The sequence below is a fragment of the Perissodus microlepis genome, chromosome 18 (assembly GCF_051167445.1).
Source record: "Perissodus microlepis isolate ML-2025 ecotype Zambia chromosome 18, ASM5116744v1, whole genome shotgun sequence".
Classification (NCBI taxonomy): Eukaryota; Metazoa; Chordata; class Actinopteri; order Cichliformes; family Cichlidae; genus Perissodus; species Perissodus microlepis.
The window spans coordinates 963,605-979,035 of NC_140478.1; the positions used below are offsets into that span (position 1 = coordinate 963,605).

At 41.6% G+C, this 15,431-nt stretch overlaps 4 non-coding genes across 4 annotated transcripts; all 4 read left to right on the forward strand.

Moving 5' to 3' along the window:
* Nucleotides 1–1,690: 1,690 nt before the first annotated feature.
* On the forward strand, nt 1,691–1,762 carry trnap-agg (transfer RNA proline (anticodon AGG)). The gene has a single exon. It is a non-coding gene; the product is annotated as a tRNA-Pro (tRNA).
* An 889-nt stretch (nt 1,763–2,651) lies between these two features.
* Nucleotides 2,652–2,723, forward strand: trnap-agg (transfer RNA proline (anticodon AGG)). Its single transcript has one exon. It is a non-coding gene; the product is annotated as a tRNA-Pro (tRNA).
* A 1,850-nt stretch (nt 2,724–4,573) lies between these two features.
* Nucleotides 4,574–4,645, forward strand: trnap-ugg (transfer RNA proline (anticodon UGG)). The gene has a single exon. It is a non-coding gene; the product is annotated as a tRNA-Pro (tRNA).
* A 2,811-nt stretch (nt 4,646–7,456) lies between these two features.
* trnap-ugg (transfer RNA proline (anticodon UGG)) lies at nt 7,457–7,528 on the forward strand. The gene has a single exon. It is a non-coding gene; the product is annotated as a tRNA-Pro (tRNA).
* The last annotated feature ends 7,903 nt before the right edge of the window (nt 7,529–15,431 follow it).

The following is a 15,431-nucleotide window of genomic DNA, read 5'->3' on the forward strand; positions in this document are numbered from 1 at the left end:
ATGACTCATTGAGTGATGCCATTGACTGCACAATCCCTGTCATGCAATCTGTATATGTCACATTTTGAGATTGCCTAGGAAACCTTATTGGGCAGATACTAAAAGATACCTGTTACCAGGTACTATCACCTAATGGAAACTCTAAAGATCGAGCTGAGTCAAGTTAAGCCAAGCTAGGTAGGTGCTAGTGGAAAAGGGCTATTAGAGATCACAAAGTCTGATCGAAATTGAGGCCATTCAATTTCGGTGTAAAGACGTTAAACTACATATGTCAAGGTCTCATAATGGTTTCACCCGAAATCTCTGCTGATAATTACCCACGCCTTTTTTCACACCTTGGCTCATGTGATGTGTTTCATAGTTGGTCAACGACCCTGGTAAAGACAACCCCCTCTGGGGTTTAAATACCTGGGACTCTCCAACATTTAGTTTTAGATCTAACGAAGGTTCTCACAGGAGAGGTGAAAGGTCTTCAAGGCACTTAGAGAATTCCAGCTGCTTTCTTTCAAAGCTCATCAGACTACCATGACCTGGATGACTGGGAACCCTTTTTTCTCATTCACTGTGTGCAGTCCCTCTGGAGTCATCCCTGTTGGAGCTTGTCAGTAGCAAAGGCTTGAAAGTACAAAAATGAATACTGAAGAGGTCTTAAAAACATTCCTGCTTGAATTTGAAGGCCGATTTAAGTCTATCCTTTCAGAGTTCCAGACTTAAGCGCAGGTCTTTTGAGGCTCGTTGGTCTAGGCGTATGATTCTCGCTTTGGGTGCGAGAGGTCCCGTGTTCAAATCCCGGACGAGCCCCCTTAAAATCACAAGCTCTTAGCTTCATGGAATTCTTTGGCAAGTCACATTTCTTCTGGGGCCTTGTAAATGTGTTGTGTGCCAAACCTTTCAATGTGATCTGTGACACCAATTTGTCTTTCTAAATTAATGTTTTTGATTTTGTGAAGGAGTCACTCTCATGACTCATTGAGTGATGCCATTGACTGCACAATCCCTGTCATGCAATCTGTATATGTCACATTTTGAGATTGCCTTGGAAACCTTATTGGGCAGATACTAAAAAATACCTGTTACCAGGTACTATCACCTAATGGAAACTCTAAAGATCGAGCTGAGTCAAGTTAAGCCAAGCTAGGTAGGTGCAAGTGGAAAAGGGCTATTAGAGATCACAAAGTCTGATCCAAATTGAGGCCATTCAATTTCGGTGTAAAGACGTTAAACTACATATGTCAAGGTCTCATAATGGTTTCACCCGAAACCTCTGCTGATAATTACCCACGCCTTTTTTCACACCTTGGCTCATGTGATGTGTTTCATAGTTGGTCAACGACCCTGGTAAAGACAACCCCCTCTGGGGTTTAAATACCTGGGACTCTCCAACATTTAGTTTTAGATCTAACGAAGGTTCTCACAGGAGAGGTGAAAGGTCTTCAAGGCACTTAGAGAATTCCAGCTGCTTTCTTTCAAAGCTCATCAGACTACCATGACCTGGATGACTGGGAACCCTTTTTTCTCATTCACTGTGTGCAGTCCCTCTGGAGTCATCCCTGTTGGAGCTTGTCAGTAGCAAAGGCCTGAAAGTACAAAAATGAATACTGAAGAGGGCTTAAAAACATTCCTGCTTGAATTTGAAGGCAGATTTAAATCTATCCTTTCAGAGTTCCAGACTTAAGGGCAGGCTTCCTGTGGCTCGTTGGTCTAGGCGTATGATTCTCGCTTAGGGTGCGAGAGGTCCCGGGTTCAAATCCCGGACGAGCCCCCTTAAAATCACAAGCTCTTAGCTTCATGGAATTCTTTGGCAAGTCACATTTCTTCTAGGGCCTTGTAAATGTGTTGTGTGCCAAACCTTTCAATGTGATCTGTGACACCAGTTTGTCTTTCTAAATTAATGTTTTTGATTTTGTGAAGGAGTCACTCTCATGACTCATTGAGTGATGCCATTGACTGCACAATCCCTGTCATGCAATCTGTATATGTCACATTTTGAGATTGCCTTGGAAACCTTATTGGGCAGATACTAAAAAATACCTGTTACCAGGTACTATCACCTAATGGAAACTCTAAAGATCGAGCTGAGTCAAGTTAAGCCAAGCTAGGTAGGTGCTAGTGGAAAAGGGCTATTAGAGATCACAAAGTCTGATCCAAATTGAGGCCATTCAATTTCGGTGTAAAGACGTTAAACTACATATGTCAAGGTCTCATAATGGTTTCACCCGAAACCTCTGCTGATTATTACCCACGCCTTTTTTCACACCTTGGCTCATGTGATGTGTTTCATAGTTGGTCAACGACCCTGGTAAAGACAACCCCCTCTGGGGTTTAAATACCTGGGACTCTCCAACATTTAGTTTTAGATCTAACGAAGGTTCTCAGAGGAGAGGTGAAAGGTCTTCAAGGCACTTAGAGAATTCCAGCTGCTTTCTTTCAAAGCTCATCAGACTACCATGACCTGGATGACTGGGAACCCTTTTTTCTCATTCACTGTGTGCAGTCCCTCTGGAGTCATCCCTGTTGGAGCTTGTCAGTAGCAAAGGCCTGAAAGTACAAAAATGAATACTGAAGAGGGCTTAAAAACATTCCTTCTTGAATTTGAAGGCCGATTTAAGTCTATCCTTTCAGAGTTCCAGACTTAAGCGCAGGCTTCCTGTGGTTCGTTGGTCTAGGCGTATGATTCTCGCTTAGGGTGCGAGAGGTCCCGGGTTCAAATCCCGGACGAGCCCCCTTAAAATCACAAGCTCTTAGCTTCATGGAATTCTTTGGCAAGTCACTTTTCTTCTGGGGCCTTGTAAATGTGTTGTGTGCCAAACCTTTCAATGTTATCTGTGACACCAATTTGTCTTTCTAAATTAATGTTTTTGATTTTGTGAAGGAGTCACTCTCATGACTCATTGAGTGATGCCATTGACTGCACAATCCCTGTCATGCAATCTGTATATGTCACATTTTGAGATTGCCTTGGAAACCTTATTGGGCAGATACTAAAAAATACCTGTTACCAGGTACTATCACCTAATGGAAACTCTAAAGATCGAGCTGAGTCAAGTTAAGCCAAGCTAGGTAGGTGCTAGTGGAAAAGGGCTATTAGAGATCACAAAGTCTGATCCAAATTGAGGCCATTCAATTTCGGTGTAAAGACGTTAAACTACATATGTCAAGGTCTCATAATGGTTTCACCCGAAACCTCTGCTGATAATTACCCACGCCTTTTTTCACACCTTGGCTCATGTGATGTGTTTCATAGTTGGTCAACGACCCTGGTAAAGACAACCCCCTCTGGGGTTTAAATACCTGGGACTCTCCAACATTTAGTTTTAGATCTAACGAAGGTTCTCACAGGAGAGGTGAAAAGTCTTCAAGGCACTTAGAGAATTCCAGCTGCTTTCTTTCAAAGCTCATCAGACTACCATGACCTGGATGACTGGGAACCCTTTTTTCTCATTCACTGTGTGCAGTCCCTCTGGAGTCATCCCTGTTGGAGCTTGTCAGTAGCAAAGGCTTGAAAGTACAAAAATGAATACTGAAGAGGTCTTAAAAACATTCCTGCTTGAATTTGAAGGCCGATTTAAGTCTATCCTTTCAGAGTTCCAGACTTAAGCGCAGGTCTTTTGAGGCTCGTTGGTCTAGGCGTATGATTCTCGCTTTGGGTGCGAGAGGTCCCGTGTTCAAATCCCGGACGAGCCCCCTTAAAATCACAAGCTCTTAGCTTCATGGAATTCTTTGGCAAGTCACATTGCTTCTGGGCCATTGTAAATGTGTTGTGTGCCAAACCTTTCAATGTGATCTGTGACACCAATTTGTCTTTCTATATTAATGTTTTTGATTTTGTGAAGGAGTCACTCTCATGACTCATTGAGTGATGCCATTGACTGCACAATCCCTGTCATGCAATCTGTATATGTCACATTTTGAGATTGCCTTGGAAACCTTACTGGGCAGATACTAAAAAATACCTGTTACCAGGTACTATCACCTAATGGAAACTCTAAAGATCGAGCTGAGTCAAGTTAAGCCAAGCTAGGTGGGTGCTAGTGGAAAAGGGCTATTAGAGATCACAAAGTCTGATCGAAATTGAGGCCATTCAATTTCGGTGTAAAGACGTTAAACTACATATGTCAAGGTCTCATAATGGTTTCACCCGAAACCTCTGCTGATAATTACCCACGCCTTTTTTCACACCTTGGCTCATGTGATGTGTTTCATAGTTGGTAAACAACCCTGGTAAAGACAACCCCCTCTGGGGTTTAAATACCTGGGACTCTCCAACATTTAGTTTTAAATCTAACGAAGGTTCTCAGAGGAGAGGTGAAAGGTCTTCAAAGCACTTAGAGAATTCCAGCTGCTTTCTTTCAAAGCTCATCAGACTACCATGACCTGGATGACTGGGAACCCTTTTTTCTCATTCACTGTGTGCAGTCCCTCTGGAGTCATCCCTGTTGGAGCTTGTCAGTAGCAAAGGCCTGAAATTACAAAAATGAATACTGAAGAGGGCTTAAAAACATTCCTGCTTGAATTTGAAGGCCGATTTAAGTCTATCCTTTCAGAGTTCCAGACTTAAGCGCAGGTCTTTTCTGGCTCGTTGGTCTAGGCGTATGATTCTCGCTTTGGGTGCGAGAGGTCCTGGGTTCAAATCCCGGACGAGCCCCCTTAAAATCACAAGCTCTTAGCTTCATGGAGTTCTTTGGCAAGTCACATTGCTTCTGGGCCATTGTAAATGTGCTTTTTGCCAAACCGTTCAATGTGATCTGTGACACCAATTTTTTTTTCTAAAATAACGTTTTTGATTTTGTGAAGGAGTCACTCTCATGACTCATTGAGTGATGTTATTGACTGCACAATCCCTGTCATGCAATCTGTATATGTCACATTGTGAGATTGCCGTGGAAACCTTACTGGGCAGGTACTAAAAGATACCTGTTACCAGGTACTATCACCTAATGGAAACTCTAAAGATCGAGCTGAGTCAAGTTAAGCCAAGCTAGGTAGGTGCTAGTGGAAAAGGGCTATTAGAGATCACAAAGTCTGATCGAAATTGAGGCCATTCAATTTCGGTGTAAAGACGTTAAACTACATATGTCAAGGTCTCATAATGGTTTCACCCGAAACCTCTGCTGATTATTACCCACGCCTTTTTTCACACCTTGGCTCATGTGATGTGTTTCATAGTTGGTCAACGACCCTGGTAAAGACAACCCCCTCTGGGGTTTAAATACCTGGGACTCTCCAACATTTAGTTTTAGATCTAACAAAGGTTCTCAGAGGAGAGGTGAAAGGTCTTCAAGGCACTTAGAGAATTCCAGCTGCTTTCTTTCAAAGCTCATCAGACTACCATGACCTGGATGACTGGGAACCCTTTTTTCTCATTCACTGTGTGCAGTCCCTCTGGAGTCATCCCTGTTGGAGCTTGTCAGTAGCAAAGGCCTGAAAGTACAAAAATGAATACTGAAGAGGGCTTAAAAACATTCCTTCTTGAATTTGAAGGCCGATTTAAGTCTATCCTTTCAGAGTTCCAGACTTAAGCGCAGGCTTCCTGTCGTTCGTTGGTCTAGGCGTATGATTCTCGCTTAGGGTGCGAGAGGTCCCGGGTTCAAATCCCGGACGAGCCCCCTTAAAATCACAAGCTCTTAGCTTCATGGAATTCTTTGGCAAGTCACTTTTCTTCTGGGGCCTTGTAAATGTGTTGTGTGCCAAACCTTTCAATGTTATCTGTGACACCAATTTGTCTTTCTAAATTAATGTTTTTGATTTTGTGAAGGAGTCACTCTCATGACTCATTGAGTGATGCCATTGACTGCACAATCCCTGTCATGCAATCTGTATATGTCACATTTTGAGATTGCCTTGGAAACCTTATTGGGCAGATACTAAAAAATACCTGTTACCAGGTACTATCACCTAATGGAAACTCTAAAGATCGAGCTGAGTCAAGTTAAGCCAAGCTAGGTAGGTGCTAGTGGAAAAGGGCTATTAGAGATCACAAAGTCTGATCCAAATTGAGGCCATTCAATTTCGGTGTAAAGACGTTAAACTACATATGTCAAGGTCTCATAATGGTTTCACCCGAAACCTCTGCTGATAATTACCCACGCCTTTTTTCACACCTTGGCTCATGTGATGTGTTTCATAGTTGGTCAACGACCCTGGTAAAGACAACCCCCTCTGGGGTTTAAATACCTGGGACTCTCCAACATTTAGTTTTAGATCTAACGAAGGTTCTCACAGGAGAGGTGAAAAGTCTTCAAGGCACTTAGAGAATTCCAGCTGCTTTCTTTCAAAGCTCATCAGACTACCATGACCTGGATGACTGGGAACCCTTTTTTCTCATTCACTGTGTGCAGTCCCTCTGGAGTCATCCCTGTTGGAGCTTGTCAGTAGCAAAGGCTTGAAAGTACAAAAATGAATACTGAAGAGGTCTTAAAAACATTCCTGCTTGAATTTGAAGGCCGATTTAAGTCTATCCTTTCAGAGTTCCAGACTTAAGCGCAGGTCTTTTCTGGCTCGTTGGTCTAGGCGTATGATTCTCGCTTTGGGTGCGAGAGGTCCCGTGTTCAAATCCCGGACGAGCCCCCTTAAAATCACAAGCTCTTAGCTTCATGGAATTCTTTGGCAAGTCACATTGCTTCTGGGGCATTGTAAATGTGTTGTGTGCCAAACCTTTCAATGTGATCTGTGACACCAATTTGTCTTTCTATATTAATGTTTTTGATTTTGTGAAGGAGTCACTCTCATGACTCATTGAGTGATGCCATTGACTGCACAATCCCTGTCATGCAATCTGTATATGTCACATTTTGAGATTGCCTTGGAAACCTTACTGGGCAGATACTAAAAAATACCTGTTACCAGGTACTATCACCTAATGGAAACTCTAAAGATCGAGCTGAGTCAAGTTAAGCCAAGCTAGGTGGGTGCTAGTGGAAAAGGGCTATTAGAGATCACAAAGTCTGATCGAAATTGAGGCCATTCAATTTCGGTGTAAAGACGTTAAACTACATATGTCAAGGTCTCATAATGGTTTCACCCGAAACCTCTGCTGATAATTACCCACGCCTTTTTTCACACCTTGGCTCATGTGATGTGTTTCATAGTTGGTAAACAACCCTGGTAAAGACAACCCCCTCTGGGGTTTAAATACCTGGGACTCTCCAACATTTAGTTTTAAATCTAACGAAGGTTCTCAGAGGAGAGGTGAAAGGTCTTCAAAGCACTTAGAGAATTCCAGCTGCTTTCTTTCAAAGCTCATCAGACTACCATGACCTGGATGACTGGGAACCCTTTTTTCTCATTCACTGTGTGCAGTCCCTCTGGAGTCATCCCTGTTGGAGCTTGTCAGTAGCAAAGGCCTGAAATTACAAAAATGAATACTGAAGAGGGCTTAAAAACATTCCTGCTTGAATTTGAAGGCCGATTTAAGTCTATCCTTTCAGAGTTCCAGACTTAAGCGCAGGTCTTTTCTGGCTCGTTGGTCTAGGCGTATGATTCTCGCTTTGGGTGCGAGAGGTCCTGGGTTCAAATCCCGGACGAGCCCCCTTAAAATCACAAGCTCTTAGCTTCATGGAATTCTTTGGCAAGTCACATTGCTTCTGGGCCATTGTAAATGTGCTTTTTGCCAAACCGTTCAATGTGATCTGTGACACCAATTTTTTTTTCTAAAATAACGTTTTTGATTTTGTGAAGGAGTCACTCTCATGACTCATTGAGTGATGCCATTGACTGCACAATCCCTGTCATGCAATCTGTATATGTCACATTGTGAGATTGCCGTGGAAACCTTACTGGGCAGGTACTAAAAGATACCTGTTACCAGGTACTATCACCTAATGGAAACTCTAAAGATCGAGCTGAGTCAAGTTAAGCCAAGCTAGGTAGGTGCTAGTGGAAAAGGGCTATTAGAGATCACAAAGTCTGATCGAAATTGAGGCCATTCAATTTCGGTGTAAAGACGTTAAACTACATATGTCAAGGTCTCATAATGGTTTCACCCGAAACCTCTGCTGATAATTACCCACGCCTTTTTTCACACCTTGGCTCATGTGATGTGTTTCATAGTTGGTAAACAACCCTGGTAAAGACAACCCCCTCTGGGGTTTAAATACCTGGGACTCTCCAACATTTAGTTTTAAATCTAACGAAGGTTCTCAGAGGAGAGGTGAAAGGTCTTCAAGGAACTTAGAGAATTCCAGCTGCTTTCTTTCAAAGCTCATCAGACTACCATGACCTGGATGACTGGGAACCCTTTTTTCTCATTCACTGTGTGCAGTCCCTCTGGAGTCATCCCTGTTGGAGCTTGTCAGTAGCAAAGGCCTGAAAGTACAAAAATGAATACTGAAGAGGGCTTAAAAACATTCCTGCTTGAATTTGAAGGCAGATTTAAGTCTATCCTTTCAGAGATCCAGACTTAAGCGCAGGTCTTTTGTAGCTCGTTGGTCTAGGCGTATGTTTCTCGCTTTGGGTGCGAGCGGTCCTGTGTTCAAAGCCCCCTTCACATTTCAAGCTCTTAGCTTCATGGAATCCTTTGGCAAGTCACATTGCTTCTGGGGCATTGTAAATGTGTTGTGTGCCAAACCTTTCAATGTGATGTGTGACACCAATTTGTCTTTCTAAAATAACGTTTTTGATTTTGTGAAGGAGTCACTCTCATGACTCATTGAGTGATGCCATTGACTGCACAGTCCCTGCCAAGCAATCTGTATATGTCACATTTTGAGATTGCCTTGGAAACCTTACTGGGCATGTAGAAGAACATACCTGGGACCTTCCACCATTTAGTTTTAGAACCAACAAAGGTTCTCAGATGAGAGGTGAAATGTGTTATGCTGGGCATACACAGTGCAATTTTTGGCTTATTTCGAGCCAATTTTTCAGTCTTGCGACCGTTTTGGTGATCAGCCCCAGTGTCGCCTTCATCGTGTGTCGTGCATCGTGTAGTATACGTGGGGCAACGAGAAGCGATTAATCCCCCGCGTTTTTTTCACACAGCTGAATAAATGTCACACAGAAAACTGATTAAACAGAAGTGTAAGATGGTTGAGAAATTACAATAGTGTTCTGTTATATCTGAAGGTTAGACCGTCCAATTTTCACAGCCGTTTACTTCACGTTTCTGTGCCTACCCGACCTTCTAAGGACCTGGCCTAGATAGACTGCGAAGTCCGGGTCTTCAGGATGATGCAGCCCATGAATTTGGACACAACCATCTTAAGCCACAATAAATAGCGATAGCATACACGTGATGTGTGTGTGTGGTTGTCTGCCTCTTATAACTCCAGTGATTTTCCTGCATTTGAAATCCTGTGTGATCTTGTGAATTTTGTGAATCCAGCAACTAACCACTTTTTCTAGATTGAATCATGTCATCTCAACAAAAACAAAGTTGATGAATTTAATAGAGATCCTACATGATTTAATTACGTTCACCATAGAAACATGAAATTATTTTTTTCAAATTACAAGGTAGACTTTTGTAAATGTGACAACCACCCAATTTCCTTTTTTGAGTGTACAAATTGAGTTATCACTGAGTGTCATGAGCTGATTTGCTGCCATTGTTTGGCCCAAACATGCCACAATCTGAGGAAACGCACATTTAACAGCCGCTTCTTTCCACATGGTGAATGTTAAATAAGCTGATTCTTATACTCTACCTGAGCACTCAGAGCGCCACATTCATCCATTCACAAGCGCATATTCTAACATACACATGCATTCATAGTCCGATGTATGGATCAGAGAGTTACTTGGGGTTGATAACGTTCCCAATGATGTTTGGCATGCAGACTGGAGCAGCCAGGGAGAAACCACTGACCTCCCGATGTAGATAGGACCTGCTCCACCATTGTTGTTGTTATCATTATTATCGCCACACAGTTGTTTTAGACAAACAGCTACAAGATAAAGTTTGAACTCTTAATGATGGATATGTTGACTTACAGTTGAACTTGGTGTTGCCCAAGTAATCCCATCCAACACACACAGCAGTGAGAGAGCGAGCCAATGAACAAACAGGACAGATGGTGAACATTTGCTGATTTTAAGGAACTCTAACCTTTTGGTTTGTTTCTTCTTCTCCACTTATTCTTTTGCTCAATTTATTTCAGTCATGTAAACAATGGTTGAAATAAAAGAAGGTCATTTCAGAAAAAGAAAAAAGAAATACCATGCAGAATGAGGATATTAATGTTATCATCCATGCTGTTGTCATCTTTCAGCTTAGAATCACATGGACACAATGCCAAACCACTGTTTTCTGATTCAGTCAGATTACTTTGGTTAGGTGATGTATGACCATGGTCTCAGTATGATTTTCTTTAACACAATTACCTGTTGGTGCTATTTACTTGGTGCTTAGAGGGGGGACCGAAACAATGACCTAATTCCAGTGCACATGATGCTTCTTTGTACAAACACAGTGCATGCTGAGGAAGGATGAGTAACAGGGTGTTGTTATAAAGACAGACAGGATGTGACCTGCAGGAAGAGGAAGTGGTCAAGGTGACTGGGGATAGAGGCTCATCCAGATGTTTCTGAGCTGATAGGAGAGCTTCATTTTGATACAAATAAGCAGTCGCGCAACTGCAAGTAACTGTACAAGTGTAAATACATCTAACAACAAATTAGACCAAATAGCTGAGGTGGGATTTGTACTGGCTGCTGAGTGTCTTAGAGAGCATGTCACTATCCTGGAAGTCACTACTTCTAACTAAGAAATACTATGGCATATTATTTAGTTCTGGTATGGGGAATATTTTTTAAATATTTTCATTTGTTTAGTTCTAATGCAAATCCAATGCTTTTGGCCAACTGCTTCTTTTCTTTTTTTTCTGCGCTCAAGGCTTACATTACTTTAAATACTTTTAGCAATACTTCACTCCTGCTAATACTTTAATACTTAAAGCACCAAGCCTCACTGAATTGGTATAACCTTGTGTCAACAGAGAAAGTTGTATATGATAATATAGCATAATTACAGGAAAAGATTAGAGTTGGTTATGAGAGGGGAACTTACATAAGATGTTTCATAAGCTATGGGTATAAAAATCAAATGAATGCTCAGGTGCATGGACAGTGTTGAGTCTTTGGTTAGATTTAGAATGATTCATATGTTGTCTCTGTGACCAGAAGAATATGTTTCTAATATATCTGACTCCAGCTTAATTGTACCTTCTATATCACAAAGCTTTAAAAACAGAGTTAGGAAAAGCAGTCAGCCAATTGTCCATCAGGTGCTGTTAGTGTGGTAACTTTGGCCACACGTCTGTCTCTCTGTGTCTGTTGTCTGTCATGCTGCAGATGTCTATATGAGTACACATAATACAGCTAGTAATAATAATAATAAGAAAAGTAGCATTATTATTATTATTATTATTATTATTATTATTATTGATAGTAAAAATCACAAATTTTTTCTACTTAGTTAAGGAAATGTTTGTTTACTTTTTTCTACTATGTAAACATGGTTACACAGCACAATCACATTGCTTTGTGTTGAGTTTTAGGAGCTTAATAAAAAGGCATTACTCTGGAAATGGCCAGGCCCAAGGCCTGGACTGAAAATGAGTTAAAAAGCATCAAACATCCAAGGAAGATTTTGGAAAACCTTTAGAGAGCCAGTAGAACTATTGTCCAAGACTGCTTTAAAAGAATACAAGAAAGTCTGGTTCAAGTCTGAGGGCTGTCTCAAAACCTTTGCACAGTACTGTACACAGTCCAAAATAAGGCTGAATGATAAGTTTCAAGTTTATCAGCATGGGAACCACCAATCCAGGGGCACCAACAAAGGCCTGTCAACTAGGACAGCCCTACAAATTCCAGAGCCTTAAGAAACTCAGGGTAGATTTCATCCACCCCAGGGCCCCTGAGAAGTTGCTTAACCACCTTAGTGACCTTGGCATGGTGATGGGCGAGTCATCCTCCTTATCCTCCACAGAGGACTTGTCCATGGGATTGAGGAAGTCCTCGAAAAATTCCTCCTGGCAATAGCCCCCCCACCCACACTGGACTGAACAGCAAGTGGATCCCTTCTCAGATGAAATAATGTAAGATGCTTTATATCCTGAGTCTGAAGATACAGACACAAAGTTAAAATTTGGGGTACAGGTCAAACACAATGACTACAGATCACTACTGTTCACCCATGTGTTTAAATAAAAGGAAGAGGGTTTCTGTTATGTTTGAGTTAGTACATCGAAACATGCAGCTACATCTGATTCTGCCCAATTTGCCAGTTTAATAGGTGAGACCAATTTCTCAGAGTCAGTTTAAAATAGGAATTTTTTAACCTTAGATACATATTTCTAAGTGCATCACTGATATCATAATGGATTCCTGACTTGCTCGCTTTATTTCAGAGACAGAGATGATAAATATGAACACGTTTCTGTGTCTTACTTTATGGACCAACAACAAACATTTCTGTATTCAGTAATCAATGCAAGTTATTAGTTTATAAACAGAACCAAACTGGACAAGGAGAAGAGCTGAGGAGGACCTGCTGCAACATCTCCATGACAGCTGACATTCACAGCTACATGACTCACACGACATGATTACAATCATACGCACAGTTTGTCAGAACACCACAAAAAGGACAGGACAAGCTGTACTTTACTAGACAGTATAGTTTTAACAATCAACACTTTAACTTTTATAGACTGATGCATTGTGTGGTTTTAATTCCATTTTTCCATCGTATTCTGCCCATCATCGGGGGGCTGGAGCCGATCCCATCTACCATAAGGCGAAGCAGAGTACGCGCTAGCCAGCTCACCAGTCTGTTGCAGGACTAACACAGAGAGACAGACCATTCACATAATTTAGACTCACTAGTGAACCTAACCCTACTAACTGCCTTTGTCCCACAGTCCAAAGACATGCAGTACCCGGAGAGAGCCCACGCAGACACTGAAAGCACATGCAAACTTTACAGAGAAAGGCCCCGACCAGATGGTGGAGTCGAATTCAGGAGCTAGTTGTTAGCAGTGCGCCGCCATGGGTATAAAAGCAAAATTTAAACAATTAAAACAGCCATGACTAAATTGACTCTAGCTAAGCCTGTCGGGTAAATAACAAGATTAAATGTGAAACAGTTAAACTGAAATAGAACTCCAGTTTTAGACCTACAGTTTTGCAGCTGAGCCACAGCGTCTCCAATGCCTACATGAGCTGTGGCCTGAGCTGCCAGTCATTTCACAACATCCTGTTCAGTCTTGACAATCACTCTGTTCAGTCCACAGCACCAAGTCTTTAAGAATCCTAATTTAGTGACAGAGTCCAAGATGAGTTCTTTACAACAGCATCAGTCAAGAATTTTTGACTGCCATTTCACTGTGAACTTTAATGATGAAAGAAAGACGAACTCTACAAACTGCAGCTTCTCCTTTATATAGTAACAAAAATCTGCATTGTATATTGTCTTTCATAACTTGCTGGCCACATATTCATTGTTAATGCAATCAGGCATGCCCTTAACCTTCAAATCGCCTACAAATAACATGATAGCTGCTAGCTGCTGCTGACAAACAGGTTGGGAGTGGGAGGGATACTTCCTGTTTCTCATGAAAATGTGAAAAAATGTGAACCCTTGGGAGGAAGAGAAGACCAGACATATGGACACATTTCACGTGCTTTTACCGGGGAAAGTTACTCCACACGGTTTACAAACTTTTACAGTCATAAGATTATCGCAGACTAACCGTAAAGTCGATTCAGCTGACTAAAATATAGTCGAGTAAAACTAAAGTAATGCCTAAATTATGACAAAAACTAAATGATCTTTAGTCAAAAGCTGAGGCTGAAACTAAATCAGAATGTGCTGTCCACTGGCACCTATTGTCTCAATGATTACTCCATATCTGTTTAGCTGTTATCTGTATCCATTTGGGGCAAGCATAAGGCTCTCTTTAAGGTGTGTGTGTCATTTTTCCAACTTCTACTACTACTGCAATGAAGTATCAGGGTTTTTAATACAAGGTAAATGAGCAGGCAGATTCACAATAAATTCAAATGCTAAATTTATAAACTGGAAAAGATGCTTCAGTCTTAATCAAATTATTTTCTTCACCCTTTTCCAAATTCTAACAGTTGTGCCACATCGTTTGCTGCACTGCTCCTACAGAGACAGTTTTACTTACTAAGGAGGGTGAATACATCAGAAAATAGCAATCCATGCATACTAAAGGGTTCTTAAATCTCAGTTTAGTTTTTAAGAAGATTTACTGAGACTACACCATCATGCTGTGGAAAATGAAAATGAAACCCAAATGAAAAATTAATTTTCTTTCTTTATCCTTGTTTAGTCAGAACTCCAGATTTTCATTTTGACTTGGCAGGGCGCTGTAAACAGCCAGAGGCAGTCAGTGAGAGTGGTGTGACTGATTTAAGGGGGATCTAAGCCTGAGAGAATCCTTAAATTAGAGAAACAACAGGACTTTGGTGTAAAACGTTTGTGCCCTGTGAAAAGTCTCAAGAACATGGGACGTGATTATTTTTAAAGCGTTTTAAAATCTAAGTAAGAACATGGTTTGAAGATAAACATCATAAATTGTGTTTCTCAGGCCTGAAGTGGTTGTTTTGGTTGTCAGTTACTATATGGACCAACGGATATGGAAGAGTTCCTTACTTCGTTCCTTATTAGTTTACAACTCGTAGACGTTTTTGACGTGGTCACTCTGAAAGCACAATACTGTCGTGCCTCTTGATTTTGGTAGTAAAAAAAAAAGATAAAAGCTGAAACAAAAAAACAAACACTGGGATTTTCTGATACATTTTATTAATGCTACTTTTATGTTTACATGTTTTCCCATTTACAGACTGGTCTGTTACAGGGCTTCTGTGGAACCTTCTGTAGAATTTGTATATTTTGCATCCCGCTCTTAGCATCATTCTATCCGTCTGTCTATTTTTCTCCTTATCTGGGGCCAAGTCACAAATAAGGAGAAAGGCCCAGACCCCATTCTCCCAAACTACCTCCTGAAATGTATTTGGAGGAACAAACTCCTCCTTGTGGGGCAGCAGCTTGTTGGCTGCCTCCTGACGAAGCCAACAAAAGCACTTCCAAGATTCTCAGAGTACAGATGAGATTCTGAGGTCACCAGTTTGCCACCTAAATACGATATGCCTTGAAATTCTGGCCCTGAAAACTATGAACAGAATTTATTAATAAGGACAGCCCTGGCATAGAACAACACCCACCAAGAATGAGTCCGACTTCTTGCTGAGCAAAGCAGAGCAAACTCCCATGCAGCCTCAAATATTCCTTATATTCCTGACGGGGCCAGGTACAACACCGTGGAAAACGAGTGTCTGGCCATCCAGATGTCAGACTCCCTTAGCTATTACCTCCTGGGCCTCCCCTTCACCCTCTGTTCGGACCAGGCCCCGCTGCAGTGGCTCCATCGCATGAAGGATGCCAACGCCCGGATCACACCGTGGTA